The sequence below is a fragment of the Amblyomma maculatum genome, chromosome 6, assembly GCF_055883805.1.
Source record: "Amblyomma maculatum isolate TAMU_Amacu chromosome 6, ASM5588380v1, whole genome shotgun sequence".
In the NCBI taxonomy this organism is placed as follows: Eukaryota; Metazoa; Arthropoda; class Arachnida; order Ixodida; family Ixodidae; genus Amblyomma; species Amblyomma maculatum.
In genome coordinates, this window is record NC_139349.1 from 87,536,884 (window position 1) to 87,554,569 (window position 17,686).

General features: G+C 46.5%; 1 pseudogene; it reads right to left on the minus strand.

The window, feature by feature from the left end:
* Positions 1 to 13,371: 13,371 nt before the first annotated feature.
* Positions 13,372 to 14,959, minus strand: LOC146186218 (uncharacterized; annotated as a pseudogene).
* Positions 14,960 to 17,686: the final 2,727 nt, after the last annotated feature.

Consider the following 17,686-nt stretch of genomic DNA (forward strand, 5'->3'; position numbering starts at 1 on the left):
AAAGAGGAAATAAATATGTATGAATTCAACCGAGATTGAGGAGTTCGCGACGATACTAAAATAAATTATGGCGCTAAGAAACTAAAATAGGTTCGGCGCGAGTCGGGAAGCATAAATACGAACGAAAACAAAGCAGGCGCATTGCCTAGCAATCGATTCTTGGGAAGACAAGAAACACAAATATGGCCACTATTTCGTTTGACATATTGAAAGTATCTAGTTTTCATTCTCTTTTGTCCTTTCGCTACCATTTTCATTGCGCACGAAAACTTGTCGTGAAAATCTGCCTAACAGAGTGCGGCAAATTTCCAGTGCCTATATGAGTAAACTTCGTAGAAAAAGAAATAAGAGAGACAGGCTTGGTCACTTAATCTCCTACTTAACGGAATTGACTTCAGTAACAAGGTACTGCCCAGGGCCAGATAAACAAATTTATCTTGTGTTTCAATATCAAAACATCGTTACGTATAGAACAACAGTAAATATGTGTGGCTTAATATTTTTCATAAATAGACATTGTGAGTGTGAAACGTAGCTGGAAGGATTTAATGGTTTGGTTTTGTTTATTGGGTTTAACGTCCCAAAGGGTCTAAGGCTATGAGAGATGCCGTAGTAGAGAACTCCGGAAATTTCGACCACCTGGGGTTCTTTAACGTGCACTGACATCGCAGAGCATGCTTTTCGTCCCCGCCGAAAAGTGGCCGCCGAGGCCGAGATTCGATACCGCAGCCTTGGGCACAGTATTCGGGTGCCCTATCCACCACGGCGAGGTGGAAACATTTACTGGAGACGCAAATGGGAGAGAATATACAGCATAAACAGTACGAAAAGCCAGCGTAAGCTGACTTTCTCCACCGTTCAACCCAAAGCTAAATATCAGAAATAAAAACAATACGCAAAAACACAAATTGCCCCTTTAATGACACCGGCAAAGCCTGCTATGAACAGAAGAAAGCGAGAGAGAGAAAGTAATGAATTGAAGGTATGTTGAAGAGATCGACCAACGGCAAGGTGCCACTGGCCTGCTGGTCCGCACTGAAGAATTGAGAAAAGGAAAGAAAATGTGAATTAAGGGGACCGAACAGATTATCCGATCGCGTTGGACGAGAAACGGCGTTGTCATGAGTGCGTGCTGTTTGGAGCGTACTTATGTTAGCCATATTAGCGTTCTGGTCAGTGCCTTTGCGCTCGAGTAAAGCCAATTACTCGGTGAAAGCAAACGTCAAGCTCTCCTGTCGTTTGAGAAGCCCCTACTTTTCCTAAGATGAAAATTGGCGCACGGAACACTCATAGAAAGCATATATACAGAACACAATGACTGAGGTAGTAGTAAAAATAACATTAGGTGAGATGGTGGCACCACAGGAACATACCACTCTAACTGCATTCATTTCTTCATTACGCAGTTGACTCTACTTTCCTGGACCTGGCTGCTATCTCTTCTAGGAGTGCACACCACCTGCACAACTTCCACAATCAACGGGTTGCCTGTGCTTGCTTCAGCGAATGCCCTTGTATACGGTGAACAGCAGCTTCCAAGTCAAGCTTAGGCGGCAAAGTGCGAGCCTTTGCCAGCGGCACGGCTGCTTGATTTCCGCCACAGTATCAAAGCCGCATGCTCACCATCCCTGCTGAGACAATCGCTGCGCCTCCCTCTGGAGTCAACCTGTACAAACCATCGAAAGGTTTCATGAGCCCAGTGGCACCACAGAAATGGACCGACCTAGCTGCATTCACTTCTTCGTTACGCAAGTAATGCATCGTCACAGCCTTTATGCTAAGCGCTCCAATGACCGCTGTCTGTGCTGCCGAGCCCACGGCGGTCCTTAGCTATCTTTGACTAGTGTTCCTAGATGTTGCATAACGTACTTTTGCTGGCCGCAGATGTGGAAATAAACCTCGTGCGACACCCTACCTCTCCTTCTGACAACTCAACTGAAATACTTGCCGCGCTTACAGCTTTACAATGCGGACAGTCAAATACACCTGAGCAGCTAAAGCCTCTATCAAATCAACCCTTGCAGTTCATGACAAAGCTTTCATGAACCTAAATACTAGGCTTGTGAAGATTGAGTATGCTTTCCAGTCTATTTCAAATGTAAAGACTCAAACTGCAAACGCACAAAGCGCTACCGCTTTGCCTTAATTGACGACCAGGAAAACATGTTTCGCCGAAGCAGTTTTCTTTTCTATGCGCTCAAATATGCAGAAAACAAAACTTGGAGGGAGTCAGAACTGACGATAGAACACTGTCCGGAGAGGCTCAGTAAAACCCTTTAAAGCAAGCATATTAGCGAGATTATCATCTAGGCACTTTCAAAGGAGGAAAACAGCCCTCAATGATACTTAAACTTTTGCACTTCAAAGACAAAAAACCTGTTTTATCGTAGCGTATATGCTGAAACCTACAAATTACGCAATTAATAAAGATTTATTTGCTAACACTCGTCTCGCCCATAAATGCCTTATTGAATTTGAGTAAGATAACCGAATATTTTACAAGCTCTTTCACAGTAGACTAATATCTGATGATGAACATATTTCACCATGCTGCTGAAAAAGTTTTTGAGTGTAAATCATGGCAGCTACCAGTTCTCTCCAAGCGCCCCAAAAATGATACCCTCCCTCTTCTTTACACTAGCGTTCGCAGTATAACACCAACACGTGATTCCCTGTGTAGTCTTACTAACTATTCCTCTGTAACGTCGTTTTGTTAGCAGAAGAGTGATGAAATTCCTCAACATCACATGCCGAATCATATTTAATCTATCCGAGTTTCATATACCTAGGAAAGACAGACCTGACGGCTCCCTTAGCTGCTGTGTTCTGACTGCCGCCAAACGCTCCCTGAATTGTTCTACTGTCAACAGCGTTACCTCGTTGAAACTGCTTTGGGTGTGTTGTCATGCTTCGTCTCCCCCCCCCCCCCCCCCCGCGTACTCTTCGGTATACCCTATCGACCACCTGATATGGACAGTTCCTTCGAAACGCTGTTTCATGTCGCATTCGAGTCGCTTATTTCTTCTTATCCTAACACCCCCATCATGCTTATCGGCAATTCCAGCTTTCCATCCTCGGATTGGTGTGATATGGCCCATAACCCCCCAAAGAAACGTACGTTATGCATCTAGCGAATTCATAAGCACGTGCATCACTTTCAGCCTGTCTCAAAATGTTTCTGAGCCCACCCTCACTACTGCTATTACATCTAACATTCTCGACATTATTTGATGCTCACTCTGATGAATTTTGCGCTCCTTCGTATGTTACGGACCTTAGTGACCACGTTGGCATTGCTTTTTCTGCCTACTTTCAATAAAAACACCCCTCATACGTAATAGCCCCCGTTGGGACTCTTGAGGCTCAGATAAATGATTAAATGAAGAAATAAATAAATATGAAACCTGCAGCCATGCATACCGATCGTAGTGTCGGGAAGAAATACGGACTGCGGTTACAAAGCGCATTGTAGCTCAAGCCCTCAGAGATCTCCCTTACGAGCGCATGCTTATAGAGGCACTCCGAGGCCGCCCCTCCACCCACCTCGAAGCTGATAAATAAGCAGAGAGCAACGTTCGGTAGTATGTTTAAATACGGGATATGAGCTACGAATGTTTTCTTTGCCTCTATTTTTGATCATCTTGTGGAGCTGATGTGTATATGAAAGTAGAAAGTGCTCACTCGGTGTAGAGAGGACAAAGGAGGCATTGTGTTTTCAGGCCGAACGGTGCCTGGAAAAAAGGTGCGAGGGTATGAAGATAATGGCGGAGAAGATTCACTTTGACCGATTGCATGCAGCAGGAGGGAGCGATGAAATGGAATATATCGTCAGAACTTGAAGACGGAGGTAAAGGGAGTCACACACTGCGACGTTTCGATTCAATCGCAAAGAGACGATATCAGGACTGCTACGAGTTGCCGTTCTTACGCAGCAAGCACTGCTTTCCGAGAATACATCTGGTTCCTTCTAGTTGTACGACCAACTTCTCAGAGTCTGCTAGGCGCCGGCTACAACAAGCGCTGATTGAAACGTGACTGAGAAGCCTATTGGTACCTACCGCTGGAACCCACATGGGCAACGGCGTCAATGTCTGCCGGGTGACTGAATCATGAAGCAAAATATGTACTAAAGCAATGGGAGCAATGACTGAGGAGAAAAAAGCAGATAACTCTGTTGGCGATGCATATGTTATGCGAAAGCGGTGTTGCACAGGTTGGAAAGCCCTCTCATGGTCAAATTTAGGTCACACCATGACTGAAACTAGTCATGGCTGTCATGTATAGGCATAGTGCAAGCACTTAGCTTGACTTTCGTTTATAGCTTTGCTAAGTTTTATAGCCTCTGCTAAGCATGGGCATGGTTTTTGAACGGAGCTCACTTCACAAGAAGGACAAGAGTTTGTTCGCAGGAATGGCCTCTGGTTAACACTTTTGCACTTCAAAAAGAGAGGGGGAGGTTTTGAAAACAATAGGTAGAGAGTAAAAAAATGGAACCGGTACTAGAGGGCGAGGGCGCACGTGCGCGAAGGGGATGATCGAAAGGGACGCGTTTAGAATTAAAAGATGCGCGTTAAGGGTGCCACGAAATCGGCGCACATTCCCATTGAGTAAGCGCGGCGTGAAAGAAGCGCGCGCGTGGCCTCTGCGTAGAGCGTTCCAGAACATTGCAGAAACGTCTCCTATTTCGTGCGAGAAGAGCCTGTTGCCTTGTGCGCATTGGCATCACCCCCTTCTCATAGCTCGGCGGCGAAGGTCTCACTCATCCCAGCAGGCGCTGGGCATCTCCAAAAAATTCGCCACGCCTAACCAATGACGAAGCGCCTCTGGGCGGTAGGAGGAGCGTTAAAGAGCGAAAATTACGCGTATGTGCGCGCTTGCCTTCGCGCGTTTTAACAGGCAAATGCGGCGCGCCCTTTTTATTGAGGTTGCGTCAAGGCTGCCAAGTCGTGACTCTCCAGACGTCGGTCTGCGACAGTGCCCGGTGAACAATTTGGTGTTTGTTCGCTCTTATGCTCTGGTGTATTGTTCAGTGATGTAAAGCCTCTGGGTTAATTGAGACCCTCTTTAGTTACATGTTCTGCATTGCCTTTCTGTGAACCTCTTGTCTGTGTGTTTTAAGGGTTAGTGTGAATTCCTCTGTATCGCCTCTTGCTGTATAAAGTTTATTTTGCTTGTTAATTTTGACTCTGACCTTTACTCTTGCTTGAACCGGGGAACGTTGAGCACCAAATGGCCACCTCCTTCTGTCACTATAGGTAGTTGACTGCCGGCTGAGCTTGCCACGCAAGTTAAGGACATCTCCTTTGAGACCGGAGCAGATACCCCTCTCATTCTAAGGGTAAGGCTAGGGGTCTGGGAGTGTACGCACCTATAGGGCGCACCGTTAATAAAATATAATTATTAACTGGAGACAAAGGGGCTCGCGTCCGCTAATGACCATTACTAAAAAGCGCTACCGTCGTGCGGAAAACACCATGTCTACCGCTTACGGGCGAAAAGAGACAGAGCGATGAAAGTGAACGGAAGGAAGAGGTGGCTACCACAGATTCCCTGTCATTGGAGAAATGAAGTAGTTGCTGCAGTCATTAATGGACCTCCCCTGCTGCAAGCACCGACGCCGCAGTTGAAAAATTGAGCGCCGCGTACACCGAAAAGATCGAGTGAAGAAAAATGAAGCAGGAAGGTTAAACGTTAAAGGAAGATAAGTAAAAAAATTACAACTGTTTAACGCTGCTGAACCAAATATTGAGCGAAAGCATTCGCTGCGGGTGACCGATCGTTCTTCTCTTTTTCTTCTTCCTCAGTCCACCTATAAAGCCCCGCTTTAACCAACCTATATTAACGTGCCTTACTGGCCTATAGGGGTAACGTGAATGCCAGGGCCCTAGCAGGCTGATTCTGACATAATCGTCCCATGTGAAACGAGAGACCCCAGTTGGCAGCTCCTGCCAGCCCGTGTGTCACGTGTGGTGTGACGTCACAGCGTCACGTGGGTAAGACGTAATTGCGGCCGGGTCACGCGAAAACTTCAAAGTGCGAGTAGTATTGCTTTCGCAATAAAATACTAACTGGGCATGTACAGGCTTCAGATGTAGCTTCACGCCCCGTTTCGTGTCCCATGGTTGCGCCTTTCTTTCTTGTTTTACAACTTAGTGGATTTGGGATTAAAAGCATTTATTTTGAGGTCCCAACAACCTTCTAGGACTTGTTAAAGCTGTCTTTCTAGTGGCGCGAACATTCGGTCCTCCCACTGATATTCTTCAGAGCGAGAAAGCGAAGTATCTGCTCTTTTGTTTATCGACTAATCGACAGCGCTGAAAGCGCCGCTTAATTGCTCTCGCAAAAGTTGTTATTGGGCGAGCGCGGAGTGAAAGCACGTGCCATTTTTAGCAAGCTGTGGCCCTGACAACTTGGACGTGTGCGTGACACCGGACAGCAATTAGTCAGCCTTTAAATTTAGTTCTGGCGAGTTTGTTTGGCATGGAGAGACTTTTTTATTAGTGATGTAAAAGTAAGGCAGAACAGGAGCATTTCCCAGGACAAGTGTGTTTAAAGTTTTTTTTTTTGTTTTCGCTTTTTTCAAAGTGCTGCTCGACTCATTAATGAATGCTCGCTTAAAGGTGCATGTCCCAAATACAAGGTTTTAAAAAAGGAAGAGAATGTTTGAAGTAGCCACGATCGAGGAGGGAGTGTTTTTCGTTTACGTTCGACAGGGGATGCTTCCTAATGTCGTTCTAATCGTTTATCTTCTTTAAAAGCTTTAATCGCCACTGTCCAGTGTATGACACTTTGTTTATTTGATGACACTTGTTCCTTGCAACTTGTGTATGACACTTTGTTTCTTTGACTGCTTACCAGTACGTTATTGTACTTCGCATTTGTCCGGTGTATATATTTGATTATGCTATTTGTTTACATGACCTATTGCTTAAAATGTCCAAAAACGCATCACTCTGATATATGGCTTTGTATTGCGTATTTTTATTTTTATTTTCTTATTTTTTTTCTTGCCTGTGATACTCACCGTAATATTATACATGTTAAGTATCCTCATTCAATTCATAATGTATCTACATATATGTTTTGCACATATTGCTGCGCACAAATGTCACTATTGTTATTTTTTTTCCTTTTATGTCCTGATCAGGGATAGTGTTGTGTGCCAGCCTGCTGTAATATTCTATTTTCCATGCTGACTTATCATGAAGCAGGGGTGAGGCCCCGCCAAGCGACCGAGCCTTTAGACCTCAGCCTCCTCTTAAGCAAATGTGAAAAAACAAACAAACAAATAAAGAAAAAAAAACAATCCAACTGCATCGATGAGGTATCACAGTCCCTGAAAAATGGTGCAACGAGGGGCGCGCCGGAAGGGAGCAATATCAAAAATTTAAGCTCTCTGACGTTCTCTTTCGAAAGGACGTTTCCCTGCTCCCTACTCTGGCCGCTGATCCTGGTTGGTAACGTAAATACCCAAGGCGGCATCCACAGCTACGTCTCTCTCATTGATGGGTGAAGGGTTGGCGTAGACTACTAATTGTGTCCGTTTTGTCGTCGCACCCGTGGCGTCCCTGGTACGAGACCATTCTGTACGCTGCGGCGTTCCTAGGCACCATGCCTTCCGCCAAATTCGGGGGAGGAAAAAAAATTTGCTTGCGGAGGCATGACAGAGGCCAGACGGCTAGGCAGAAGAGTGAAAAACCTATGCGAGGGGAGATGATGACAGAAACATGACTGGACTATTTGATTGTGGTTGCTTCAACTGCGCTAATAATTACTCTTAAAAAATGTTTGCTGTCTTGCGCTCAGGAGCGAAGCCTCACAGCAACCGGGGAAGGAAATATTTTGACCGACAGGGTGGACCTTGGTCCTTTAAACTCTCAGTGCTTTGAGCAACGTTAGCACACCAGGGTTTCATTTTATTCGATCAAAATAAGCGCAAACTAGGATGGACGCAACAGCTGAAGACAGGACGACGCGCTTCCTATGCAGGAGTGTGAGTGCATACGAATTAACGGATGTCAGCCATTTTCTGACTTGTACTTGTACAATTTATTGGACCAGCCTGTTTTAACGAACGTGAATGTTTATTTGAAGCAGACAGTAACGAGACTACTGCGTACGAATGTTTTAAGTTCGATTGGTTTAGAAAGTTTCCACCACGCCCCCAAAAAGGGGGACGTGATCTTCGCGCAATATGAGTTCCACCACGCGAGAATTGGACCGTGGCGGCTCATTTTGGGCGTCCCGAGAAGCCACGCGTCTGCACGGCGAGCACCGCGTTCCCAGCAGCTTCGCCGCTTCTAACATCCTTGCCTCCGTGCTCGGATATGGCGAAACCCTAAGAGTGAGTGATGCCGATTGCGCCACCAAGTCCTGACATCCCCAACCCCTTGGATGTGCCTGACATAGTGCTGGAAGACGTTGATCAAGCAAGTACCAAACTCCTGGATGGACCATCCCGTATCTGAGCCACCACAACAACCCACTGCCCTACACCTGAACAATGAGCTCCACACATGGTCGTGAAATTCCGATGCCAACAAGTCGTACTTAAAAATTTCCGCCTCCGCCACTGCGGCCAACGTGCCACTATGCGGTGTCGCCGAGCTCTCTGTGTGCGTATACGCCCCAAGAAAGCAATGATCCTTATGAAAACCAGCTCTTAAATCAGCGCCGAAAAATTCACCAAAATTGAAATTATCGAAGTAAACAATCAGGTATATTTCGTATGCTGCAACAGCGCCACTCCCGGTAATATCTGTAAGGCAGTAATCCATCGTGTGGACGCTGGACTCAGCACTGACTAAATCATCGAAGGCCTGAAGAGGTACCAGGCAGACATTCTGACTTCGCGTATGATTGCGCAAGTGAAACCATGCTAATCACATTCAAATATATTACGGTACCGCATCAATTGTTTTTCTGCCACCTCGTCTTTTGCTGCCGTCCCCCTCCCCCCCCCCCCCACCGCTCGCCCGCAAAGGTTCACAAATACTATCGTGCCGCGCGTATTGGCACAGTTTCTATTCCTGCCCTGAAAATTCTCAAATCACGTACTCTACTTGTACAACTCTGAATTCCCCTCAAGAAACTCACCCCTACTCGCCGTGGTGCTTCCATTGCACTGGAAGGCCTCTCAGTGTCCAGTACAAGAACAACAAAAAAGCACCAAGCCTGAATACGGGTCAAGCGGAATGCTAACTATGTCTGCGCCACCGGAATCCACTGCAGCCCCCAATCAACCTCCATTCCCACCAGCAACGAAAACGCGCCAACTCCGCCAGCCTAATACATCTACTGCTGTCTCTGCTGCCCTCCAGGCCACAGGCACATAGGGCCGAGCTAAAACGCTGGCAACTATTCCAACTATGACAATTCACTATGAGCCTTCTCAGAGAGCAGTGAATCACACTGCACTCCCAGCGCCGCCAGTGACTCAATTTAAGCCCCTCGTCAAAGCACCGGCCGCTCTGTTCAAGCAATCACGTCCCTTGAACAACACGGCCACAAAGATGTGCAAACCTCTAAATTAAACCCACCCAACGCTACCTCCACTCCTTCGTTTCCTGAATAATGGGCCACACTTCGTAATCGCCTCAGTCCCTGCAAAAAAAAAAAAAAAATCGCTGCCCTCACTGAATCCATCACCACTCTCGATATGATGACTCGCGACATTCTCACTTTTGTCAATCCCTTAGTCTCATGCAATGAATCCTTTGTTCAAGCTATCTGATGCCTCGAAAAAATGGTGATGACTTTAGCCACTGCACGCTACCCCCATGCTGGTCACTACTCACTCCCCTAAGCGACCACGAACGCCCCTTGCCCTCAAGACATCCTCGAAGCCCAATTCAAACTCCGTGCCGCCCCTTCCAGATGCACCTTTTTGGAGATACGGGGGCTTTTCTAATATACGTTGTGGCATTTCACAACTTAGAGCGGCATTGCCGAGGCCTACGATCTAACCACCCACCTCTACATCAATGCCTGCTCACCCTTCCATCCCTGACCCATGTAATGTTGCTGCAGGAGTCCAGTGCCAAGAAAATGTGCCGGGATATCGGGCAGCACTCTACTGTCTTCCAGCCGATCAACCACTCGGTTCCACCTTCATCCGCCAAGATCTTGCCTGCAGTTCCATCTTGCTGCCTTCGCATATTATCCCTCCTCCTCCCAAATACCAGTGGAGGTCCTAAACTTCTCCAAACCTCCGACCAAGTGCACCCTACTCAAAGGCCTCTTTCAGTATGCCGCCGGCTCGCCTCTGACTATGAGACCCTTACAGGGAAAGGCCGCGCTTCGCCATGGACGAATACTTCAGTCATATATCACATGCCCGAGATGGCTGTTCTAAACATCTCTGATACTCTTATTCGGGAGACATTATGTAAAAAAACAATCTACAACCTCTAGCATCAATCTCTTGCTCGGCCGCACCCATGTCACATGGAGCCAAACCAATATGCGCCTCCTCAGCGACCACTGCAATCTCCTCACCTCCCTTCATCTCAATGCCAAACAAAGCGCGTCAAAAAGACCAAATGGGATGAACTCCGAAAACTGCTGGAATCCGCTCTTGCACTCATATCTTAACACGTGAACTTGATATGCTCTCTTGACACGGTACAGAAAGGCGCTACACATACTGAGATCACCACAGCCCCAGCTGACCACCTAGAGACACCACATGATTCATTTGTAGAAACGCTGCACCATACTCCTCTGGTGTATATGTCAACAATACTCCAAAATCGGAACGCCATAAGTAGGTCTTTATACACACAGAAGACAGTGATTCCTTGATCAGTCCTAGCAAGCACCAACTGAAACCGAGTATGGGATCAGATAAATGGTACTCTCGATGAGAAACCATCTCGGATGTTCTTCGGCGCCGTTCATGATCCTGAGCCCCCTGCCATCGCCGCTTTAGACGCATATATATGTCTCACTTTTCGGGGTACCAGAGTTGGCAAACACCATGCAGAGACTATATATTTCTCCACTTCTATCCTCCTATCCACTCCATGACGAGGACTCCAGCCTTTCTTTCCCTAGATGAACCATTAAACCTAGCCGACCTGTACTGTTTTACTTTCCTCAGGAATCTCCCTGAAGCGGAAAAAGAATCCTGCTGCGTTTCGATGGAGGCGAAACGGAGAGGCGTTTGTGTGCTGGGCGATTTCAGCGCACGTTAAAGATCCCCAGGTGGTCGAAATTACTCCGCGGCCCTCCACTACCGACTCCTGCTTCTCTCTTTCCACTTTCACTCCCACCTTCGTCCCTTCCCTTATAGCGTGGTTCAGGCGTCCACAGAATGTGTCTGACAGATACTAAGACATTCTTTTCCTGTGAATCAATTATTATAATTAATTCCTTCTTTCTCTGTACACCAGCCATGGAGAGACGACACCCTTCTTTGGGACTAGAAGACGTCTAAAGTGTCCATGATTCCTAAACCTGGGACACTCTCGTCGACTCTAAATCTATGTCTCATTTCTCTCGCATCATGCGTGGAGAAGACAAAGGAAAGGATGGCCATGGACCTTTTCCAAGACCACCTTGAAACCATCACCTTAATAATAATAATTAGTTCACACGAAGGGGAGGCCTTCTCACACAGATTTTGTCTTCCGAAATAATGCCTCCGCCCAGGACCTGTTCTTCTTCTAAGGAAACCTTACTCAACCATCACTTATCCCACGTCGACGTGCACATCACAGTAGACGTCCGCAATCCTTCTGATAGCATTGCCCGCAACCACATGCTTAATTGGAGCCATACATACAAGCATTTGTTGGCGGAACACATACATCAACCTGCAACATTTTCTACAAGAGCGCACAGCTCGGTTCCGCCTGAACAACACTAACTACACCAATTAAAGTGACCCGCGGCAAAACCCAAAAGACTGCTTTCACGTACTTTGTTCAACACTGCCATCGTTCCACCTGCTCAATGACTCCAGGAAGTCAAGTACCGTCACCGGTTAATATGCGCCGATGACATCATCTTCTGGTGCACTGACGGCTCATCAGGAGAGGGGAGGAGACTTTGCAATGAGTCCTCGACCTCATCTTTTCCTTTCTGTCCACCATCGGAATTCAACTCGCCAGTGAAAAAAGCGAGATTGTGCTTCTATCCCATATCCCCGCGAATGCTTAGTCAATCATCTCCTCTCTTACACATAAATAATGCACCCATGTATACCGCGTCTCAACATGCAAAATCCTTGAAATTGCCCTCCAAGAGCACCTCCATCAATAAGTGGTCTAGTATGCCAACTAGTCGGCGGACGGTCAGGAGGCTGCCGGGCCTGAGCGAGAAGGATGCATGTCAGCTCACACATGCTCTTCTCTCAATCGTATCCTTACATACTGCACCCTATTTTCATCTCACCCAGGTCCAACACACCATGCTCTCATCTGCCCACCACACACTCTTGACGGATGTTCTTCACCTGCCTGTCCATGCATCGACGCACAAAGTATATGCCGCGGGCCTGCTCCTTCCCATTTTTGACCTTAGGCAATTGCACAAGGACCGCCTGATTTTCCCGGCTCTCAGACGCTCAACCGGGCCAATTGCTATTGCAGCAAACGAGAATTCCTTGCATCGACCTTCCTCGAAGTATGGCTTACCGAGTAGGTACTGCGGAATTTCGAGACCCCAAAAACTAGAGCCATAGCTGTGCGCTCCAGTTGTGAATACTTTCACTCGGCTTTCATCAGTACCAGAGAACAGAAGCCTATAGGCCTACCCACCCCCTCCCCGACATCGTGAGAAAGCCACTGCACCGATGCTATGCAGTGAGGCATCGCATTCCAGGACAAGAGGCTTAAGTGGGTCAAAATACGCCAGAAAATCGGCGGACTTAAGGAAGTACTTCACCTTGCTGAACGCCCGTCGTTGAGAGGGACCACACTCCCACTTAGCTTCCTTGCGGAGCAGTTGATACAGTGGGGCCATGACTACAGATGCATTGGGAACAAACGTGTGGGAGTATGTTACCATGCCTAGATACGACCTTAATTCTGTGAGGTTACGCGCACCTGCATCCGAAGAACGGTCTCCACATTTTCCGACTTTGGTTGCCGTCTCTGAGCACTAGTTCGATGTCCCAGGAAATCCAACTCTGCACGATGGAACTTGCACTTGTCCGCATTCAAACGTATGCCATTTTCCCGAAACCTCCGCAAAACTTCGTTCAGTGTGGTGCAGTCATCTTATTTCTCTGCGATGATGACGTCACCTAAGTAGACCTGAACCCCAGGAAGTCCTTGTAATGCGGTCTCCATGCGGCGTTGGAACACTGCAGGCGCGAACGCCATTCCAAATGGCAGGCGAGTTAGCTAAACAATCTCTTATGCATGTTTATGGTCATAAGTAGAATGGCTATCTCGTCTAAGAGTAGGTGATTGTAAGCCTGCCGCAAATCTATCGTGGTAAGAATATGCTCACCGTTCAACGTTACCAGGATGTCTCATACCCGGGGCAACGGATATTGTTCACTGTGACAAATTTCGTTTACCGTGAGTTCAAAATCACCGCAGAGGCGAATGTTGCCGGTCCGCTTTACTCCCGGCAACCCCGTTGCGACCCACGTCGAATGAAGGACAGGAACAATAATGCCCGCGGCCAGAAGGCGCTGAAGTTCAGCGTCTACCCTATGATGAAAGGCCTATAGAACTTCGCATGCTTCCGAAACTTTCGGTACCACGTTTTCCGCATCTCAAAGTGTACCGGTGAATTTGTGATGCGACGTAGACCTGGCGCGAACAAGTCAGCTAATTCTGGTACCAAACGGTGTATGTTAGCATCGTCCATCCCTACGAAAGGCTTGCGCTCACCTGTCGTGTTGACGTTCATTACTGGCGCCTCCAGCATGCTGAATGCCTGGATCAGGCCGCGTCCGCACAGGTTGGGGCCGGAGCAACCGAGGACCGCCAGGGTTTCATCAAACGACTGGTTTCTGGCTGAAACTTTGAGCTTGAGTCGTCCCTGAACCAGAGGCCTACCCAGGAAGCAAGTCGGTTTCAATGGCAAATCACTCAGCTTGAGCCACACTTCCTTGTCTAGAATGCCCCAACAATTCAATGTGCGTACAATGGATGGCGTGGTGCCTTCATGACTGACATGACTGTCCGCTGCTTCCAACGCAATTATACGGTCCGTTCCCACAGATGTGCTCTCCTCCCGAGACGATAATGCATTTGCTTGATGCGATGGTCCTATTGGCCTTTCAATGAACTTTCTTTATCTCGATGGAAACTGACGCTCGGGCGATATGGCCCCGCTGTCGGCACATGAAGCATATTGCTGAACGGAATCGGCAATCCTCTAACTCGTGTCCTTTCAATCCGCAGCTGTTGCAAGAAATAATCCGGGGCAGATTTTTGGAGCGATAAGACTGTCCTTCCATGCATTTCTTTTCTCGGCGTGGCTCCTTATTTGGTGCGCGCTCGCTTCTGCCATTTCGGCTGATAGCACAATTTCTTCTGCTTCGCTCCTTATCAGCTTAGGCTTCGCAAGCAACTGTAGACGCACTCCTGCGCTTTACAGCGCACAAACGATGCTACCTCGCAGCATTCGATCCAATGTTGCGCCAAAATTGCATATGCCGTTATTTGAGGAATGGCAACTATGAAGCCTTCAACAGATTCGACTGACAGCTGGTTGCGTGTAAAGAATTTGTAATACTGTGCTCGTTTATTTGCGGAGAAAAGTGCTTCTACAACAAAGCTACCACGTAGGTGTAAGAAAGTTGATTCACCATTTCTGCTGCGCATCGACCACTAAGTAAATCCACGGTATGAGTAGTAAGCGCTGCAACCAACAGGACGCGCTTCTTCTCGTCGTCCGTGACGCCATTGCCTTCAAATAAGGCCTCTAGTCGCACTTAGTAAGCTGGCCACATGGCGCTCATTTTGTAAAACTGCGGCGGGTGGGCATATACTCCCATGGTGGCGATGGCTGCGGCGTACTAAGAGGGCGACCCGTTGTTATCCCATCCTCGTCGACTCTGAAGAATCTTCATCGTACACAGCGGTGGGTGGACCAAGACAACATTTATTGCTGTGGTGCGTGTTAATATAGGCGTTGAGCGAAATGGTTAGGAAAGGAATGCGAGGAGGAGGAGAAAGACAGCGTCGATTACTGTTGCAGTGCGCTGGCGTGACGTCATGCCGATGTAGCAGTATTCCTGCATTTGGCACTCAGAACGATATACAGACAAATGAAACGCTTCCACAACTTTCGGTCACACTCGTGTCTCACGACAGTAACCATCCAGTTTATTTTCTTAATGGACACCATTTTGTACTCAAGAGGAAGACGACCAGTAATCAAAGAAAGCTAAGGGTGGAGAATTTGCCCGGAACTTCTCAACGAGGCTGTGTAGGTCTTGATCGGAGTTTTGCCGCTGAGTAAAATTGCTTTCTAGTAAAGACGCACTGAAAATATGGCGAAGCCGTCATCACCATCGCCGTGCCACTTATCGACAAGAGTTCGATACAGCAAAAAATAATGCGCGAAATCATTACAAATGATATAGAACATAATAGAAATAGTTGCGTGCGGCTTCATTCATTTAAGATAAATAGATAAATTGATATGTTAGAAAAATAGTATGCTACTTTCGTGTCTTAAAAGGTAAATCTTGTTGCTCAAACCTTTGTCAGCAATGTGTTCGACCGCGTATCAGTGGCATTAAACGCAAGCAATACGTAAAGCTTTTCGTGGCTGAAAATTTGCATCTTGGAAATAATGTTAATTTATTAAATACCAACAGGCCCAGCTTCAGGGCCTAATGCGGCTGCTTATCGTAAATAACACAACTGTCGCCGCGTTTCTGGGAACTCCCTTGAATATTGCGGTGGCCACTGAAGTCTATTCTAAAAGGGATCAATTAAAAAATGATGCGCGCTTCCAGTCTCCAGAAACTTCGATTGCATTGGCATAATGAAACGTAATGCAACCTGTCCGCCTTTAAAATATCAATCATAATTTGTTCTATGCTCGTTTCGGTTGGTCAACAAGCGGTCACACCATGGCTTCCGGCAGTTTGAGTAAGAGGTAACATGTGGCAATTAGGCCGCCTTCGCTGATGCGATTCCCACGATGGACTTTGCGCCTGGTTGCGACGGAGCGAGGTATGACGTCTCGAGTACCACAGAGCTTTGAGCAGTTGCTGACCCTGGATAGAAATCCTATACCCACGCGGACGTATGGGTGCAAGCCTAAATTAAAAAAAAAAAAAAAACCTTACAGTAACTATTCGTTTCCGCCTAGGCTGCGTAGGTTTCCTATGACGTCGATTGTCAAGTTATTTCTAAAGAAACCTAGTGTCGGTAACGCGTCTATAGGATGACACCTGCTGTGTCTAGGGTTATCTAATCTCTACTGACAGGACAGTAATCAACTCATCCGATATCCGCATATTTCGGTACATTTATTTATTTGAAAATACCTTATAGGCCCATTAGGCATTGTGTAAGGGGGACATAAAATCTATACAGTGCAATATATACATAAAATGTAAGGAAACAGGCAAAAAATATAAAGGTAATTAATATATGAACAAACAAAATAGTACGACGCGCAAATTATTACATCATTAAGAAAGAAATACGCGACACAGATTAAAGCACAATGGTACACACACGGATTAAGCACAATAAAAAGCAAGCGGCACACAGTGCTCCGAATGGCGCTTAAAAAAAAAGGTAAAAAAAAAAAACCGGAGAGAGTACATAGGCAAACACAAGTAAATAAAACCCATCAAGACATTTAACAGCTGCAACAAATTTAATAAAAATGTATATATAAGACAAATAAGGCAAAATGAAGGCTCAGTGATATAATGTGATGAGTTGGCGATGGAACGCTTCTAGATTAGGAAGAGAAGCGATAATGTCTGGCAGGTTATTCCATAATCTGATGGCTCGTGGAAGTGCTGATGAGGTGAAGGCTAATGTGTCACCATATATTCTTGTAAAACTGAGGTGATTGTGCAATCTTTTGGACGTGCGGGATGGAACATCGAGGTGAAGCGGACAGGATCGATTGAGGTATACATACTTGTGAAATAGTGTTAGGAGGGCGATGTCGCGGCGTGTACCTAAGGATTCTAACGAAAGGTTACTTTTAATCACAGTGACACTTGAATGGTAGTTATAGTTTCGAGATATGAATCGTGCTGCCCTATTTTGGATGGTTTCTATTGCGGTAATCATGTTGTTATTATAGGGAGACCAAATGGATGAAGCAAATTCAAGTTGTGGACGAACAAAAGTAAGGTAAGCTAGTTTACGAATATTAGCAGGAGAATTCCTGAGATTACGTCGTAGGTACCCTAATGAGTGACTATCTCTTTATTACTTGCGCTTTTCTGGAAAGTTTGGTGATATCTAGAACCTGTTGAATAAATGTGTACGCTGCCTTACTTACTGAACAGATGTTCCCAGTGAGAAGCCAATTAAGGTCTTCAGGTTTCGCTTAATCCCTATAAAAATAAAATAGTGCTCTAATCCAACAGCCGCTGAAAGCTTTCCCGAACTATTCCATCGGGTCGCTGCAAAGTCATGAGGATAGTTACAGCAGTCTCGTACTTGAAATTACCCCTTGAAAATTCACGTCGTGAAATGACTACTGGTGCTGGTGGTGGTAGTGGTTAATTATTGTATATAAA